Genomic DNA, 20,409 nt, shown 5'->3' with positions numbered 1-20,409 from the left:
GTTTCTTTTTTCTTTTCTTATTTTTCAGTCCTTATTTTATATGATTTCTCCAAAGGGTTGATACTATTACCCAAACCTTCTGCATGATCCCTAAAACCTGACTTAAGAGATGAATCTCCCCTGAATGGAGAAGCTGACATCTCAAAGTGTTCCCCTGTCTTTTTCACTGGTCTTCTTTCTTCCTGGCCTCTTTAGCTAGATATTCCCCTAAGTTTTAGTATCTTCTTCTTCCCCCTCTAAAAACATTCTCACTATTCAACATCTCATTTGCCTCCACAATTTCAAGTTTTCCCCCCAACTCTGTATTACTACTCCTCAGCCTTCTTTTAAGTACTGAAACCACATCACCAACTACCTACAAGAACCTCCATTTGGTTATCTGACTGACATCTAAAATTTAAAGTGTCATAAATTGAACTTGTGATCCTTCCCCACTCCCAAATCTGACCTCACTTTTTGTCAACAGTGCCATCATTCACATGGTTTCCTATGCTCAAAATGTTTATGTTCTTTGATTTTTCCTTTACACTTACCTAAGACAACCTGATCTTTTCTCTGAGGTCCCCTCTAGCTCATATTTTCTGGCATGTGTTAAAGAATCTGAGAAGATTATGGATTATTCTTTTGCCATTGGTCTATGATCAGAGTATATTATTAGGAGTCCTTTGTTATGTAAAGAGGAAGATGGTTGATGGACAGGGGGAATAGGTTACGGGAAGAGAGAGATATCCCTCTACAAAAATGATAAAAGTTAGAAAATTGATCTGCCTCTTTCACTCACCCTTCATTTCCTGCTTCCAGGTAGTCATCACTTGCATTCTGCCTCTCACTTCCTGGGCCAGACTAGTCATCCTGAGAGACCTATCCCATACCCTGACATCTTAAACAATCAGAATTAATCCACTACCCACATCCCACAGAAGCATTCAATTTTTTAAATTTTTTTCTTAATTATATGTAAACAAAACATTTTCATTTTCATTTTAGAATTTTGAGTTCCAAATTCTCTCCTTCCCTTTATTCCCTCCCCCTCATTGAGAAGGCAAGCAATTTAATATAGATTATACATGTGCAGTCATGGAAAATATTTCTATATAGTCATATTGAAAAAGAAAATGCAGACCAAAAAGAACAACAAGAATAATAAAGAAAGTTTAAAGAGTATGCTTCAAAATGCATTCAGGCTCCATTGGTTCTTTCTCTGGAGGTGTATGGCATTTTTCATCCAAAGTCCTTTGAATTTATCATGGATCATTATATTGTTGAGAATGGCTAAATCATTCAAATTAATCATCGTACGATATTGCTGTTACTGTGGACCATGTTCTCCTGGCAGAGGGGTGACTCATTTTTTAAATAGAGCATATTGCCAAAGGAATGAAGCTCTGCTGGTGAAAAATCAGATATTCTGGCAGGCCACTAAAGGACATGGGGGCCTTCAGTTGTCCCTCACATCACAAAGTCCAGAGAGGAAGACCCCACAAGCTAGTTGCCCATTAGCATCCTTCTCTCCCTCCCACTCTAACACTGATCATCAAAGGAACTCTTAAGCTTTGTCCAAAAGCACTCAAAAGGAGTTGATTGCCTCTGAATAGCAATGACACACACCTAGCTCATTAGGGGATTGGGCAGGGTGGGAGGAGAAAAACCAGGAAAAACACAAAGGCCCCAACACCTGCTGAGACAGGTGAATAGTGGAAGCAAATGAATAGCAGTTTCCCTTCCCACCTGAGGTCTGAGGTCTGGCCATTACCATGAGAACTATATAAAGCAAACACCATTACAGAATACTTTGAAGGAATTGGGAATCTCATTAAAGACAGCATTCTCTCTGCTGGCAAAGGCCATAATTCCTCCATGATTTAATGAACAGTTTCTAAGTTGTGACCAAAAAAAGAAGAAAGAAAGAATCCCTTGACCTTCAACTTTGTGCTTATGAACTTCTGAACCTCGCTTGGCTGGTCTTCAAGGGATAGTTCATCATTGAGCCTGCACTGGCAGTCTTTCCAGGTTGGTAGAACTCTCAAACCATTCATTTGGTCATCACAACCTTTGAGATTCCAGGCATCTCCTTGGCCTGGTGAGGCATAAAAGAAAGACTTCTATAGAAAGTCCAAAACAATAGGATTGTGTGGTGGTGGATAGAGTATTGGAGCTGGAATTAGAAAATCCTAGGTTCAAATCCTACCTTTCATATGCCCATAGGCAAGTCAGTAAACTTCTCTGAACCTCAGTTTCATCACCTGCAAAATGGAAAAGAGAGTACAACAGTGGTGAGGAGAAGGGAATAGGGAATTAAAAAGGAAATAGGGGAGAGTTAGGGAAGGAGAAAGGGAAAGAAGGCCAAGGAGGGGAGAGAAGAAGAGAAAAAGAAAGAAAAAGGATAATGGGAGTGAGTGGCTCTGATGCTTACTACTTATACAACTTTGGAGAATTTACAGTACTTTATACTCCTGAGTCTTAATTTCTCCTGTCATTTTGCTATTACAAGGCTGAATTACTGTGAAGTCTCTTCCTGTTCTACTTCTAGGGTACTATTGATGCCAATGTTGTTAATTGGAGCTCTTGTTAAGATAAAAAAGGGAAACTGTCTGAAATCTGCTACTAAAAGATCTAGGCTGAAATCATTATTTTGCAACTTGTTACTTGTTCATATTTTGATAAGTCTCTAGCATCTCTAGTCCTCAATTTCCCCATCTGTAAAATAAGAGAGTTAATATGGGAGCTAAGTTATTTATTTATTAATAAGCTAAGCTGCTGTGCTGTACATTTTATAATAAGGAAACTAAAGGAAAGAAATTATAAAAGCTGGATCTGCACTTAACTAGAAGAGGGTTTGACACTTTTGCTATGCTTGGGGAAAGGGGAATGTAAAAGGTGTTTGGAGGAAATCACACCCTTTCAAATAAATCTTTCAAATCTAGGTGGGCTATGAGAATTGTTCAGTAACTGTCAGGCTTGAAGGAAAATGTAGTGGTGGCCTTTTAAATTGTTGCAGGAAAACCTTTGATTTCTAAATTTGTACTTTGAAATCTGTAAAAACTTGAGGGAAAAAATTACTTTTAAGCTAATTCAGCAGAAGAAAGAAAAGGAGGTATTCCTTCAACCTAGATTTCCTATGATCTGATATTCTCATCGATCTCTTCCACTTTGGAGAAGGAAAAAAAGAGAATTCAGGGGTCACTGGCGAGGACCAGGCAAGCTCCCAAGTAAGATAGCCTATTGATAAGCAGGCAGTTGTCTCATAAGAGAAAGACAGGATCCTTAGTAGAGTTCCTCATTACCATCGCCAACTACCACTGGCACATGTTCCCTGCATAGTGGAAGTCTTTAGGCAGGAGAATTTCCTTCCCTGTGGGACTGGCCATTTTCCCTGGGTACATTTAAAGAAGCCATAGAGGGGCTGTCTTCCCTCTAAATATTACAGGATTTTACAGCTGGAGTTGGACAGAGATAAAGACAGAAACAGAAAGAAAAAAGAGGGAGAGGGAGAGGGAGAGAGATTGTTTATAAGGATAACAAGAAATGCTCCTTGAGGAGAATCAGGTGAGTTTCATTATCTTCAACTATAGCATCTAATCGGGTTTTGGAATTTCTTCCAGGAAATTGTCAGTAAAAGTTGATGAATTTAAGAGTAAAATTGTTTCTTTAAGAGGAATATTTGAGCAGGCTTCACCTTTCAAATAAATCCTTCAGCTCTGGCAGTGTTATAAGGATTGATCAGAAATATTTAAGACCAAAAGATTTAGGGCTGGAAAGGACCTTGGATATCACCTATTCAGTTTGAAGGAGAAAATGGCACTCTGTACAAAAAAATCCTTTTTGGACTAAGTAGGTCCAACACTCCTAACTTAGCATCCATCCCATCTGGATCCATAGACACAGCACAGGGCATGGAGCCACATGCAGAGATCAAGCCCTCTCACTGACTCCAGCTTGTGCTGGCTCTTGGGAGTATCTGATGCCAAGTAGGGATCACTAGGGCCACTGCTGTTCCTCAAGACCTGAGAAAGCAGGTTGTGTTTTGTTGCCAGGAATGTCAGTGACAATTAAAGCTGTTGGCACAGCATGTCCCATGGCATAATGCTTCTGTTTTGTGTTGCTTTTAAACAAGGGGAGAGAGGGGAAGGAGGAGGGAGAAAACAAGATCCAGGAGAAAATAAGACACTCCTCTTCCTAAATCCCTCCATCTGTTAGAGGTGAGCTTTAGCTTGGAAAGAACAAAGGCCGATGAGATGCGGGTGTTTATTCAGTGCTGGGTTCCATTTTCAGACAGTAGCCCAGACAGGAATCTAACCAGGTAACCTGAATCAGCAGGCAGTGGTCCTTCCTTTGCCATCTCAGGGATGACCCATTCATCCTGCAGCAAGACCAGGGGAGCCAGGGGGCAGCCCTTGAACCTAGAGTCCCAGGACTTCTTCTTGGGAATTCAGTAACAAGAATTCTGGCTGTTCACTGAGACTCTCCCTAAGACGACTTTACTAGAAAGAGAGAGCCTGGCCACAGTACCTTGGCTAGAGCAACTGCTATGGGTTTAAGAAGGGCCTGGCAGGTGCCAAGGTGTGCAAAGGGGTTGAGAGAGAGAGAGAGAGAGAGAAGTAGCATCCTTTCTAAGGCAAGCAGAAGGCTTATGGGATTAATAGGATGCTTGAGACAGCTTTGCTTGTACCATTTACATTTCCAAAGCAATTTATGAAAATCCTCCTTTTTGAAAATGTGGGTAATTGAAAATGGGATTCAGAAACAGCATGTTCGTGGGTGTTAAAAGCCTCACTTCAAATGGAACTGACCTAGTCTGCAGCCAGATAGAGAACAGAGGAATCTAGAAAGAGAGGTAAGCTCGGCAAGAAAATTGTGTTTTCCCTGTCATCTCTCCAGGGCTGGTAATCTATAGATCTGTGCTTCTTTCTATCAGAGGACTCAAGATCTCAGCTCTTGTGTAGACCTTCTGAATGAGAAAAATATCAAAGAATAGTGAATCAGTCAGCGACCTGGGTTCTAGAAGACCTGGGTTCAAATCCCATCTCTGATCACCACTATAATAAGACCTTGGGTCTACAAACCAGTGCTGTTTAGTCTCAGCTTAACTGTTCTCTCTATATATTTTTTCAGCCTCCACTTTTGTTCAAGCTAACTTCTCCACCCATCAGAAAGCCTTCTTCTTTACTGCTACTCTGCCTCTATAACCCCAACTTCTTGAACTCAGTTCATATCCTCTTCCTATCTTCTTTGAGTATTCCAGCAAAAACTGACCCCTACTTCCTCTAGACTCCTGTAACCCTGATGGCCTGTACTACTTAGGGGGCACCTAGCTACAACAGCCTGGTATTACTAAGAAGAATAAGGGTTCCCTCATTTACTCAAGCTTCTATATCAATAAGCTTCTATACATATAAACTTAATATTTTAATTTTGTTTTAATTTCAATATACATTAAATATATATTTATACATTATATATATATAATCCATATATATTTACATATAAACCCCTACTATGTGTCACACACTGGGAACACAAAGACCCTGCCTTCAAGGAGCTTGTGTTCTTTTCATATTTTTTTTAAACCCTTACCTTCCATCTTGGAGTCAATACTGAGTATTGGCTCCAAGGCAGAAGAGTGGTAAGGGCTAGGCAATGGGGGTCAAGTGACTTGTCCAGGGTCACACAGCTGGGAAGTGTCTGAGGCCAGATTTGAACCTAGGACCTCCCGTCTCTAGGCCTGGCTCTCAATCCACTGAACTACCCAGCTGCCCCCTCTTTTCATATTTTTAAAGTTTTTTTCCACTCACTTTCATAAGCTTCTAGGATCATAGAATAAAGAGCTCAAAAAAGCCTTAAAGGTCAGTGGATCCAACCCTCAAATTTATAGAAGAAGTTGAGGTCCTAAAAGCTTAAGGGGTCAAGGTGTCACAGTAGTAAATGTAAGAGCCAGGGTACAAATGCAGGTCCTTCAACTCCAAATCTATGTTATTTCTACTAAATGACATGAGCTAGATTTGTCTTATACATGAGAAAATTGATGCTTGGAGAGGTTGTATGGATAGGAACAGAACCAATATTTCATTGATATGAAGTTCTCCCAGATGAAGAAACTCCCTCTACAAAGACAGGTCGACTCCTCTGTGACATATTATTGTCTAGATTATGGAGCTCCAGATAGGAGCAGTGGATAGAACATTAGGTTTGAAAGTCAGGACTGAATTCAAATCTAGCCTCAGACACCTACTAGCTGTGTGACCCTGGATAAATTACTGAACCTTATTTGCCTCAGTTTCCTCATCTGCAAAATGAGTTGCAGAAGGAAATGGCAATCCACTCTAGCATCTCTGCCAAGAAAACTCCAAATGGAGTCATGAAGAGCCAGACACAATTGAAAACAACAACAAGGGCATGGAGAATTTGAATGATTTGCCTAGGGTCACATTGCTAGTAAGAAGAGGCAGGACTTGACTCCAAGTCTTCTTGGCTCCAAGGGAGCAGGGAGAGGGAAGAATCATTTATTAAGTACCTGGTGTGTGCCACGCACTGTGCTGAGCACTTTCTATACATCCAGAAAGGTGTCTCTCACCCATAGAAATGTGATTTATAATTAGAAGAAGCTATAAATATTATCAGTTTTCCTTATCTTATTTCCCCAACTAGACTTGAAATGCCATGATGTCAGGAGGCTACATCTTGTCCTTCTTTTTATCCTCCATTTCACTGAACAGAGTGAAAAAAGGAGAACTATGGAATTTAGAGCTGAAAGGAATCTTGGATATCACGTAGTCCAGGGGTTCTTAATCTGGAGTCTATGAAGTTATTTAAAAGTTGATGAATGTATTTCAATATAATTGACTATCATTGTAATCCAATATATTTTCTTTATGCTTTTAAAAAGATCCTGAGAAGAATTCATAAGCTTTCCCAGACCCTGCCAAAAACATAAAAATAAAATAAGAAACTCTGACCAAATCCAATACTTTCATTTTATAGATGAGGCCATTTAGTCTAAGAGAACTAAAATGAATGACCCAGGGAATAAATCACTGTGTCAGGATTTTAATTCAGCTCCTCTGACTCCAAATTTAATGTTTTTTATTTATGATATGATTCTTCTTTCAATAAGCAGTACTAACTGACCCATTGATTCTAAAGCTGCCACTACCTCCCTCTCATTATTAGGGATAAACATGGAGATGATGGAACTGGATCTTGACTGATGAGTAGGTCTTCGCTGATTTGAAGTACTCATTCTCAGTAAGAAAAGGGAACTGAGCAAGGAAATTTCCCTGCATCTCTAGGGCCTCCTCTGACCTTTTATGAACTAATTGATTGGCCCCTGGCCCCTTCACCTCTTTGACTAGTCCTTTTCCCCAATGGGGTACTATAAATCAGCATCTCTGCCCTAGTCATTAGTGAGGAGCTAATAAAAAGGACCAGGGTACCAAGGTGATTTGGCCACTCTGATTAATTCATTCACTTTACACAAAAGGAAATGATTGAGACCAACCTTCTTTCCAGTGAAGGGCCTGGTGGGCCCTCTCTAGGGAAATTCAAGGAAGTAATCAATCCAAAGTGATTCCAGCTAGAGGTAGGTAAGGGATAGCAGAGACCTAGAAAGAGGAGAGAAAGAGAAAGTTACAGGGTCTCTTGAGTGATAGAGAATCAGACTAAGAAGACTGATGGGGAATGAGGAAACTCCAGCTCTCTCATTGACCATCTAGACAGTCTTCCTGGGTCAAGTCACTTTTCCCTGGTACAGTTTTCTCCCCTTTAAAACGAAGGGCCTGGAGTACCTGGTCTCTAAGGTTCCATGCTTTAAATTTTAAAAACTGAAGACTTTAAAAATCCTATGAAAGAAGAACTAACCAAAGTTTTGATGTACTTACATATTCCTAAGACAGAAGGATTTTTAGAGCTAGAAAGGACTTTGGTGACCCATTTCCATCCCCCTCCATTTTACAGATAAGAATAAGGCTACGGAACTTATGGTCACTAGTTAGTGGCAAAGCCAGGTCTCCTAGATCCCAGGCTAATTAATATTCTTCCTAGTCAAAGGAAAACTTCCTGAGAACAGGGATGTAATTCTTGAAGCAGAGCCAAAATTTAATAATGATGGTTGAGTGACTATTTCATTTTGGCTTTATAGCCCTCAAGTAAGAGGCAACAGAGTAGCTAAAGAGATGGTCTTGAAGACAGAAAAATGGGTTCAGATCCTACTTTTGATTCATACCAGCTATGTGACCCTAGACTTGTCACTTAACTCCTAGGGCTTGAAGTAACTAAGACCCTTCATTTCAGAGAAAGTAATGATCTATATTGGTAGAGGGACTTACCTTTTCCAAGGAAACCACAGGGCTAGTCCTTATCCCCAGCATTTTACACAGCATTTGGCTTATTTGTTAAATTAGAATGATGGTTAATTTTTAAAATTAAATTTAATTAAAATGATTGCATGTATTAAATTTGAATTGTTGAATTCCCACCATGCCAGACTGCCTCTGTAACCAGAGCTGAATCAGGGCACAGCCTTAGTCCATAAAACAAGCTTCTAAAAAATGATATTATAGAGTAAAACCCACCGATGATTCATTCAGCAGGTACCACCCCTGTGCTTTGAATGTTTATCCTTCCTCATGTTACCAGGATCTTTGCTGTCCCCAGGGAAGCAGGTAAACCAAAAAGGGACAGACTGGGGGATATCAGGTATCTCCCTAAGTGTATTTGAGATTAAGGGCTGAATTGTGCACAGATGTACTTGACATCTGGGTCCCAAATGACACTTAATGACCCCAGGGCACCTGGTTTGAGTCAAAAAGGAACTAACGAAGTCCAGCCCACTTATTTTTCTTCAATGTTCCCCCAAGAAATTCAATCAATTCTCTTCAGCTTTGTCCTCTGGCCCTCCACTCTGAAGTCACACTTGCAGAGCTGGGGGACTGAAAGGGACTTTTTCAACAGGCCTGCTTAACAGATAACATCTCAGATATCTCAGCAAACCTCTGATGTGGTCCCTCTCTACCCTTTCCCCCCACATACACATCACACACCCATTCTCAAAAGGGTGAGATGGAGCCCAACTCACAACCATGAGTAGGCATGGATAAAGTCCTTCAAATGTCAGGCTATTTACCAAATGTCAAAGTTGTTTCTACACATCTTGACTTCCCAACCTCACTCTTCCATTCAGCTGAGGTCATCCCAGTGAGAATCAGAAGCTTTAGGATTAGATGTTTCCTATGACATCATTAAGCTCTATCTTGACAGACACCCACCTTCCTTTCCCACCCAGTGGCCAAGATTACATTGCTGCCCTCATCCTCAAAATGCAGAAGAAACCCAGAGAAATGCACATTCAAATGCTAGAAACTTAAGGTCTTCCAGTTATGCCCAGGGAAATTTATATTTGAAGCAAGAAATATTTGGTCTTTTTTCAGAATTTAATAAATGTAGTCTTTGAAAGAATGAACCTTAACTTCGTTAAATAAATGGCTAATAGGGAAATTTCAAGTAATATTGATTAGGGAAAGTAGATATTTTAGAGGGAGGTAAAAGACCTTTCCCCTTGTTCTAAGGTCAAATCATGTACTAGGCAGCTGTTTAGAGGTAAGGCAAATTGTTTGTCTTTTTTAATTCCCATGACCAAGAAGGATAAGATAGTCCTGTCAGTTTGCCAGAGAAATATTACCACCTTTGCATAAATTAGCATCCTGGGAGGAACTGATATCTAGGGGTAGTTTCCTTGGGCTACTTACCTACCCAGGGCCTTGTGTGGTGAAGCCTCCCTTTAATACAATATTTTCTTAAATAGGTGAATATAAATACATAATTTCTAACCAATGGCACAGACATTCAAATAATCAAACCCTGAGAGCAATCCAGTTCAAGTAACTTGTCCTGGAAAAGAGGCTACCTTGATGATCTCTCTCACACAAAAGACCCTGGCAGCTCAGCTTCATTTTCTAAAAAAAAAAAGATGAATCTGAATTGTAGCAGACTCTATTCTTTTAAAAGCCAATGGTGTCAAAATGGATCTGACCTGACCACTGAACCAGGAAGCTTTGGGTTCAAGTGGAACACCTTCCTAATAGTGGCTATGTGACTTGGGCAAGTCATTCAGTCTTTCTGTGCCTTGGGCAATTCTCTGAGGGGAAGGAAAAAATTAGGATCTATTGGAATTGTTCTGATGAGTTTCCTCATCAAGAATTCCCTATATGAGTGAAATCATAGATCTGCTCTTCCCTCTCTCCAAAAAAACTCAATGTAAATCTACAAGATGACCCTGGAACCAAAAGAACTCATTTGGTCTTTTTTCTTTGTTTAAACCCTTACTTTCCATCTTAAAATCAATACTAAGTATCAGTTCCAAAAGAAGAAGTGCAGAAAGGGGTAGGCAGTGACTTGTCCAGGATCACACAACTAGGAAGTGTCCTGTCCAAGGCCAGATTTAAACCCAAGACCTCCCATCTTGAGGCCTGGCTATTATCCACTGAGCCACCCAGCTGCCCTTAGAGCCAATTTGATCTTATACTATAGAAGGTATCCTAAAAGTCTTAGTGCTATTTCAGTCTTTAATTGCTTAAATTCAACTGTGCTAATTCACACTTTCAGGATGATCTACTAATAAAAAACCCTGAACAAGAGAGGTACAGGATTGGCATGGCACTAGAAGATGCACCCCTCCACTCAGCACCCATCAGCCAGCCTAACTAGTCTCATTTTCAGTTGTTGGGGCCATATTTTAGAAGGGGCATTAACAAGACAAAGGTCTTCCAAACAAAGCTAACCAGGATGATGAGAAATCTAAAGACCATGATCAGTAACAACCAGCTGAAAGGGAATTTAGTAAATGGAACTAGATGGGGTTTTGCCAGTTGTTGAAATGCTATCACAGAACGGAAGAAATTGATTTCTCCTGTATTGCTTTGGAGAGCAAAGGTGGGATCCACTGGTGGCAATTTTACGGAAGTAGATTTTGACTCAGTATAACAAACTGTCCAGCAATGGAATGAAATGCTTTTGGAGACTTCCCCATTTCTAAATGACCATCCATCACAATTGTCATATCAGGGATCCCTGAATGAGATGGGAGGGGCACTACATGTTTCCATGTGTTTCCTGTGTGATCCCAATCAAGTCATTTAACTCCTTTGAGCCTCAGTTTCCTTATCTGGACAATACAGGAGTTAAACTAGATGACCTCTAAGCTCCCTTTCAGCTCTAGATTTGTGATCCTTTCACCTCATGACCTTAAAAATCAAAGATAGATGCTTCAAACCAGCAACAGATAAGTATGTTACAAAGGGGGTTCTTAGTCTCATTTGGACTGGACTAGATGAACACTCAGATCCTTTCACTCTCTGAAGTTCTATGATTCCATGGCCCAAAGTCACTTAGAGAATTTGAAGCTGAGACACATTTTGCCATTTTGATTCTTCAAACACTATAGGAATGGCTGAAAAACTTGTGAGGCATTACTTGAAAACCTTTTATAGTGGTAAAATATTCTCTGCTCTTAACATAGGGAAACTTAAAAAATAAAAATTTTAGTGAACTACAAGTTCAATATTAGTCAACAGTGTGACGCGTTTCCCCAAAAGATCTTGCAAACTTTGACTGTGTTCATAGAGTTCAGGACAAAGCTCAGGACAAAGGAGGTTAATGTGCCACTTGACTCTTACTGTAATACTCTAGTGGACAGATCCATCCACTCATTCCAGCAGACTCTCCCTCACATACAGATAAAATCTAACCATGCTTTCTCTTTCTCTGTTATTGTTGTACCTTTCATCATTTCCTTATGAAGGATAGATTCCACACATTGAAGATCTTCCTGGGTTTTTTCCCTCCATATTCCATAGATTCTAGTTATGCCATCATCATTCTCACCCCATAGCTGGCTCCCTTTCCTTTGTGGTTAGTGAAAATCCTCAACAATTCCTTTTATATTATATCATTGCATTAAGAAATAATAGGGGCGGGGGCAGCTTGGTGGCTCAGTGAATTGAGAGCCAGTCCTAGAGACAGGAGGTCCTAGGTTCAAATCTGGCCTTAGACACTTCCCAGCTGTGTGACCCTGGGCAAGTCACTTGACCCCCATTGCCTAGCCCTTACCACTCTTCTGCCTTGGAGCCAATACACAGTATTGACTCCAAGACAGAAGGTAAGGGTTTAAAAAATTTTTTTTAAAGAAAAAAGAAATAATAGGGGCTCCCATTTTCAAAAAAGTATCCAGTACGTTCTAAGCACTCAACATGGCCCTGCTGCTCCCTAAATCCCACAAAGAACAAAATCACCAGATTTCTCTTCTGGGCATCAAAGAAGGCCATGTGAAAAAATACAGCATGTTTGTGTATGTATATACTTGGTCCCCTTTGGATTGATACAAATAGCATCCTTGCCTTTTGTGTGTCTTTGGAGCCTGACAGGAAATGATAAGTACAATCTCTTAACAAAATAAAAGTTAGTTCCAGCAACTTTCCTAGGGCAGCTTTATTGCCCCAACATAAACAAGGTTTGTTTCTTTGTACAGTCTTGAAAGTTTGATCCTCTGCACAGTTTTCCTTTGAGCAGATGCTATGTCTTGTCAAGGGGCAATTCTGAAAAAATGTATTTTTCATCTCACTCAAGGGACTATATGAGGAGTTTTCTTTTCAGTATCCTTGATTCTGATGGTAACTGCCTTCCCTGTTGTGATACAGGCAGTTTCCAGAGTCCACACGAAACAACCCAGGAGAGAAATATTTTTTTAAACTTAAGAGCTTAATTCAGCCTACTTGGGGTACCTGGTTGCCACTCTTCCCTTTCTCCCTACCCCAAACCTTACCCCAATAATATTTCTTAATGACAGATATTCCTGTGTTTGGGTACGGCATTAAAATAGCATCTTGGATGCCAAAATTTTCCCCCAAGTCCTCTGACTTTTTATTGCAAAGGGCATTTCTGCTTCATTTGAAGTGGTCCTTTGCTTCACAGCACACTTACCAACCCCCCAGACACTAGCGGTGAGTCTTGTAAGCACTCAAAAGAATTGACATTTCAGGAAAAAGCTTTTACTAAGTGGCTCTCCTTAGTGGAATCTCAAACAGCTCATCCAGATGTTAGCATTTTAGCATATTTTAGGATGAACTCTTGACAATGACTTCCATATAGTAAGTGCTCATTTCCTTCACCTTAGAGGGTCCAGACCTATGATGCAAAGAACCGTAATAGTAAGGAACTTCTAAGTGTGGAAGATCTCTCCATCAATGCAGTAATCAGTTTGATTTTATGACTTTATAATCTAAGAGATGTTTCTGGGGCATTGAGAAGCTAGGGTAATTGTCCAAGGTCACACAGATAATGTATAGCAGAATAAAACTTGAACCTAGTTCTTCCTGACTCAGAAGGTAGCTTTCTATCCACTAAATTATGTAGCCTCACCCTACCTCTCAATAAATATTTAGTTTTTTGTTGATGATGAAAATGATCCTTGGCACTACTTGGGATATCCTTTTTGTGTCACTCCTTATAACAAAGCATTTTATTCTCTTTCCACATCTCTCCAAATTTATTTCATGGAACGGTATGACTTCTTTCTTTCATAAGACTATAAGCTCTTGAGGGTAGGTACTGAAGCTTAACTATGTAAGATCTAGGATCATTTTACCTCTCTACAATGCTATAATTAGAAACTTCTGCTATTTTACAAATGGAACTCAATATGTTTGTCAGAAGATAAATGAATTTATTGGCAGGGGGAGGTGGGAGACATCATGAAGCCAATGCTAGAGAGGGTAGAGGAGTGGGTAGAAATAGTACAAGATCTATCCAGGGATGAGTTGACCTAGGGTACATTTGCCTTGGAAAAGAAGCTTCTATTTGGTAAAGGCTCAAATCTCACTTCTGATACTACTAAAGAGCCATATGATTTTAGACAAATCATTCAACTTTTGTGCCTAAGACAACTCCCTAGGGCTTGGGCACTAAGTTACAGACAGGGTATCAATCTGTTTTGGTGATTAAAGTTCCCACACTAGGGGCTCCACATGCTAGATAAAAAAAATCATAAATCATACCTTTATTTGCCCATATTCTTGTTAACTAGAAACTAACTTCAGTTTTCTAGTTTTCAGAAGGACTGAAAGTGTTAAGTTTTAATAACTTTGAGTCAAGTCCCATTTGCTCCACCTTAATTACTGCATTACCATTCCAGTACTCAGTTTCCTCTTCTGTTAAAAGAGGGACCTGAGCAAGGTGATCTCCAAAATCCATTCTAGCTCAACATTGATTTCTGATGCATACCTGTTGAATCAGATAGAATCAACCTAAGGGCAGAGCAAGAGAAAGTATGCATAAAACTAGCAGAATTCAAATAATCCAAATTGAATTCATTCATTCTTTAGGGGATAAACATAAGGGTCTTCCAAGCCAGCTGGGGAGCCATCACAGGTCCTTGAAAAAACAGATTATCCTATCTGCTTCATTGCCATCACTCTTAATAAGCAGCAGTCAGGGCAATAATGAAATGGCATTTGATGGACAACCTGATATCGTCCCTAGAGCTTCCACTAGAAGAGGTTTCTAGAGAAAAAAAAGAAAAAGGAAAAATAAAAATACATACTCAGCTTTACTGAATTTATGTTTAGGGGAGTTCAGAGGAGACAGTTTGATTCCCACAGTCAATTCAAACAGTACTGGGGAGTGAAAAAGAATTTATAAGAGGAAAAAAAATTGAATCATGCATATGGAACAAAGCTTTAATTATTAGAATTTCTCCCGCTTGCTGGTGGCTTTTGTCAAGAAGGCGCCTTTCGAAGGTTCTGCTTGTGCTCCTGTTCCCATGACAGCAGCCTCATATTTCACCCAGGGTTAGCATCTCTTTTCTGCTCCACAGTCACTGATTAATGCTCTGACCCATGACCCATTAACCCCCCACAACAACAGAACATAAGACAAATGTCTGTACTTCCCTAGAGTTTAAATTGGTTTAAATAAGGTCTTTCCTGTTCAAGACTCGGGAATATTAGGTCTTAATGATTTGTTTACATGAAAAAAATACAACCTCCCACAATACTTCACTCACCACCTTCCCCAGGCCTCAGCTTTCTCTCTTGGTCTAAGGAAAAGGGAACCCAAAGAACTAAAATGCAAGTCACTCTCTCCTCACATACATATGAGCCAGAAAGGAAAATTAATCACTTGCTTGTTTCTGATTAGAACCAAAAATATCCTGCAGAGCAACTGCCAGTTAAGTTTAAGGGAATGGGGAGGGAGGAGATAATAATGACTTTTTTAAAAAGCCTTATCCATTCTCTACTAGAAGAGAAGGACAAGATACTTCCCACATGCTTCTTACTTCTGCAGGTGCAGAACAATGTTGGGGAAAAGCCAGCTCCCTAAAAGCTCCTGTGGGCCCCAAGAGGCTTGAATTCACCTGAATAACATTTATTATTATCATTATTTTGTTTTTATTACTTTGAATTTAAGTGACAAAATTATTTGGTATAAATGCAGGATTTCTTTCTCCCCATCAGGTGGAGAGGTCCCAAGAGTAGAACCTGAGACTGCTGCTGAAATATAATAATAGTCATTGTAAAAGTAAAAAAATTAAAAAATAGCAAAAGAAATAGTACATAGAAAATTATAATCTGAATGATTTGATCCTAAGAGTGTGTTTCCAGGGGGTGAATTTCACAGATGTCAATGCCAGTGAGAAAGAACTCAGGTCACTTTCTAACCAGACAATCTCAAATGATTCTTTGCCTGAACCTCAACCTTACACAGTCTGAGTTAGAGGTAAAAATAAAAAATAAAAAGAGGAGAAAACTTCCACCTGAATTTGTAAAGGGTTGGGGCATAAATTTATGGTCTCCCCCACACAAAAATTAATCAGTACCTCCTCCTTAAAATGAAGAATGTTGGACTAAATCAGGGGTTCTTAAGCTTTTGTGTGTGTGTGTGCCATGGACCCCTTCATCAGTGTTTGGTGAAACCTTCTCAGATTAATGTTTTGACATGCATACAATTATTTATATATATATACATATATAATTACAAAAGAAACTAATTATATGGAAATATATTTATAAAAAAAAATTTAACGAGGTCATGGGTCCAAGGAATCTAAGTTCCCTTCCAGCTCTGATAACTTATGACGCTCTAATTACTGACCGAGCATGTATTACCCACAAGACACTATGCTATAAGCATTTCCCAGGTAAATAAGACACAGTCCCTGCTTACAAGGAACCTACACTCTAGCTGAAAAAAATAAAACAGGTATATACATGTGAACATTTAATTTAATATAAAGGGCAATGCATCATTGAATGTTAGATTTCTGATGTTACAAGTCCTATAAGAGCTCAAAGGACAGAGAAATGAGTGCTAGTTAGCTCAAGGAAGATTTCATGGAGCATGTGAGTAGAACTAGGTAGGATATGACTAGTCAGTTCCCTAGCACAGTGAACAAATTAGATCTAAGTTGGTGTAAAACTTGACCCAATGGGAATCAACAATGTGATGTAGCTGTCAAAAGAAAAAAAAAGGCAGTTACCATCCAAGACTCCACTCAAAGATGGTGGCCCCAATAAATCAGACCTGGTCAGTTTTGAGTCAGACAACATCTGGAGTGTTGTATTCACTTTGGGGCTTCGTATTTTGAGAATCATCATGGTGGGACATGGAAGATATTGGACTTGTAGACAGCATGGACCCAAATTCAAACAGCACCTCTGACATTTCCATTCCATGACCAAGGAGATGTCCATTAATCCCTCTGACCCACAGTTACTTCCTATGTAAAGGTTGTCATAAGAATTAAATAATATAAATATATGGAAAACGCTCTACAAACCTTAAAACAAAACATATAAATGTTAGTGATTGCTATTGATGAAAGACCCTGAGCAAAAAAGAGAAGCAAGAATAAACAAAGTGTGTGTTTGACTTTGAAAGGGTCTAATCATCTGAAATGTAGTCTCTTAAACTAGAAGGTGTGTGAAATAAGTTAGTAAGGGTCAGCCACTATGCAGCTGCAAATATTAGCCCAAGCTGTTTGTATTTGAGCTCCCTGGCAGTAGTATGGCTATTAAAGGTTTTGTGCAGAGGACTAGCAGAATGGACAAATGATCTCTAAGATGCCTTTCCACTCCAGAATTCTTTGAAATGATCAGAGCCTATTGGAGCATTTGCCTGATGGTCTGTAAAGGAATCTGTGCTGTTTATACTGTCAAAGAACAAGGGAGAGCTCAGTGGTGACCAGGAAATCCTAGAAACTCTGCCCTGTTTGTTGACATCCTGGAAATTTGGACACAATATCTTGCACAATATATACATATTGCTCATATGTATAGCTGGTAGTACCTAGAGTGCTGGACTTGGAGAGAAAAAGATCTAAATGAAAATCCCTCCTCAGACCTTGAATCTCTTCAAATCAAAATGTCTTCACCTATATACAGAATGGGGACCAAAATATACTTACTTTGAAGAATTTTTTGTGGGAATGAAATGAAATTACATATAAAAACATGTTACAAACCTTTAAAAATGCCATCTAAGCCTCAGACACTTCTTAGCTGCATGACCCTGGGCAAGTCAATTAACTCCAATTGGGTTTAGCCATGGCCACTCTTCTGTCTTAGAACTGACACTGAGACAGAAGGTAAGTATATAAGGGAAAATTATATGTGTTAGCTTCAGTACTTAGTGCAAAATAGGCATTTAATAAATGTTTATTGATTGGTTGGTGGCTTTTGTTACTGGGTGCTTTCCATTCTCTCTCTCTCTAAGATGTTGCTGGAGAGATCAAAGCACAAGTTCTCTTTTACTGACATTATACTGTAATCTGTCCATTTTACAGAGGAAGAACTGCTCCAGGGTTTAGGTAATTTGTTCAAAGTCATATATCCAGGATAATGCTGACCCAGAGAAGACAGCTTTCTCCCAAAGGAAGCAGTTTAGGCTGACCATTTCCCATTTCTAGTGCTTTTCAGGAACTGTCCAACAGTTGTGCTACACAGACTAAGCAACACTGGGGAATTAGGAACCCAGGACCTAGTGAAGAAAAGGAGATTGGAGGCATTGCGTGTTCAGCGCAAGGCAGATTTAAAAGGAAGATGGCATAGCCTCTTTGCTTCCTAAATTCCTCTTCTTATCCCTTTCCACGTCAATTTATCAGAGGCTTCCTCTGTACAGAGTACCAGCTCAGGCACCAGCAGTTTAGAAAAAGCATGATCCCTGGAATAATTTAATCACAGGAGAGGGCAAAGCCAAAAGAGCTAATGTGCACCTCCTTTTATACAAATGAGGAAACAGAGGCCTGGAGAGATTTTAAAAAACTTGTCCGCCGCCGGGCACCGAGTCAAAGCAGAGCCAGAACTGAAATCTGCATCTCTAGTCTCTGTTGCTGTTGTTGGCCTCTCACTGAATTAAAATGATCTTTCCGCTGACCCAAACTCTGAGTTCTGGGCAGGAGAGAACAGAGGCAAAATCTGATACCCATCAAGATTCTATCCTCCTAGCTTTTCTCTACAAGTTGACATTGCCTAAGTGTGGGGGTGGTGGGGGTGATGCCTAGATAATTGGTGCATTGGGAAAAGTTGGGGTGGGAGCATGGGAAGGGTTACCCTTCTTTCCTGGATACAAGTGCGCTCTTAAGAGAAAACAATCAAACCAAACCAAACACTGCCCAGTTCCATTAGGTAGGAACTTGGGCAGGTGCCCCTTCTGCCCATTCCTCCTCTTCCCTACCATATCGCCCTCATCGTCTCTCCACCCACTCCTCCCTCCCGGACCCAGATCTTGGAACGCCTGAGAGCAGAAGGAGGCATGAGCGTATCGGGTCCCCAGTGAGTGAGCCGAAGCCTGGGGGAGGAGGCTATGTATGTATGGGAGGGAGAGAGACCAGGAGGGAGGAAGGAGGACCGGAGGGAGGGAGGGAGGGAAGGAAGGAAGGAAGAAGGGAAGGCAAGAAGGAAAGGGAGGGAGGAAGGGACAGAGCCGCTGGTCACAGGCTAGGCGCTAAGCAGGGCGCTAAGGGAGGGAGGGGTCAGCCTCGCCCATCCCCTTCGGGGTTGGGTCGTGGGGGAAGGGGGCACCCGTAAAGGCTAAGAGCTTCCCAGCGCCCGCTCCCACCCTACCCCAGCTTGCCAGCGTGGGGTTAGGGAGCAGAGCGTTGTGAGCGCCTCCTTCAGCCTTGTCCGGGACCGCAGCGCTGGTCCAAGCCGGGTAAGTCCGCGGTGCGCTCCGTTCCCCGCCCACCCCCGTGCCCCCAAACCCGGAGCAGATGGGTCAGGAGCCAGAGCCAACGCTGTACACAGAGTTGGAGCCACCACAGGCTGGCTGCCAGAGCTTGGGGCCAAGCTGCGCAATGCTGGGTAAAGGATGTTGTAGGATAGAAAGACCCTTCGCCCTTAGGTCCTGGCACCTGCTCCTTCCTTTTCTGTGCCTGGACAGCGCCCTGGGCGCACTGTGTACCCGATGATCCAGTCCTCCAGATCTCAGTGGTGGGGCTGGGAGACTTGGAAGCAGAGATACAATGACCAGCTGGACGGGCATAGTGTTTGGATGGGTCACAGGGCACAGGAGGTGGTGGCAGGGGAGACAGATGATGGGCTTTTTTTCCTTTGGAACTGGCAGAGCTCTGCAAAGATGTTTGGAAGGCTCCCAGCAAGGCAGAATGTTCAGGGTTGGGGATCATTGGAAGATAAGGAGGATGGGTGAATGGCTGGAGGAGGGGGAACCTCATAGAGAAAGCTAGACTATTCCTCCGGCACCCATGTTCTTATCCACAATACTCTAGCCGGCAGGGAAAGAGTTAAGGTACTTGCAGCTCTAAGCCAAGAAGGACAGGACGGCAAATCCCAACAGGTCCACCCTGACTCGATTTCCCTGACAGATGGCCCAGCCTTGTTCCTACTGTGGTGTTTGGGGAAACCTTTCTAAGTGAGGGTTGAGGCCAGTACTGGCTGGAAACAGGACCTTGGAGCAGATGCCTTTTGGAGGTCTCTTCCAGCCCTAGGGTCCTGAGTTCATACATTATACAATGTCACGTTGCAAACTCTGTAGATCAAGGCAGCTTATGGTTTTTATATGCTTATCCCTACCCTGTAGCAAATGAGATTCTTTTAACCTAGCAATTGAACTTGCATTGCCTAAACTTACCTGAAAGCTCTGCTTGCCCCTTTCTGTTCCAGCACCCTCTCCTTTGCCCTCACTTTCCTTTCTTGTATGCAGTTCGCTGACTATCTGATCTCACCTTTATCTCCATACTATTCAAAGGGTGCATACAATTTAATTGATGACTTCAGAGACCCTACAAAGTATGGCGTGAGTCCTAGCAATACCCCTACCTACCACCTGGGAATAATAACAAAAATAATGATGATATTTTATCTGGGTGACTTTGTCTATGTTTTTCCAAGTACTTTCATATCCATCATC

The 20,409-nt window shown here is 41.0% G+C and overlaps 1 protein-coding gene and 1 long non-coding RNA gene across 2 annotated transcripts in view; one reads left to right on the top strand and one right to left on the bottom strand.

Annotated features, from left to right (window-relative positions):
- The window catches only part of RASGEF1A (RasGEF domain family member 1A), a 333,690-nt gene that overhangs the window by 240,286 nt on the left and 72,995 nt on the right, over window positions 1–20,409 (top strand). The window lies entirely within an intron of this gene.
- On the bottom strand, window positions 1,302–9,192 carry LOC103094103 (uncharacterized). Its single transcript, XR_460185.2, has 4 exons — window positions 9,119–9,192; window positions 7,496–7,598; window positions 2,189–2,243; window positions 1,302–2,077 (listed from the first exon to the last, which is right to left on the bottom strand). It is a non-coding gene; the product is annotated as an uncharacterized LOC103094103 (long non-coding RNA).

This window comes from Monodelphis domestica, chromosome 1 (genome assembly GCF_027887165.1).
Source record: "Monodelphis domestica isolate mMonDom1 chromosome 1, mMonDom1.pri, whole genome shotgun sequence".
NCBI classification, from domain to species: Eukaryota; Metazoa; Chordata; class Mammalia; order Didelphimorphia; family Didelphidae; genus Monodelphis; species Monodelphis domestica.
This window is presented reverse-complemented; position numbering and strand designations above follow the sequence as displayed.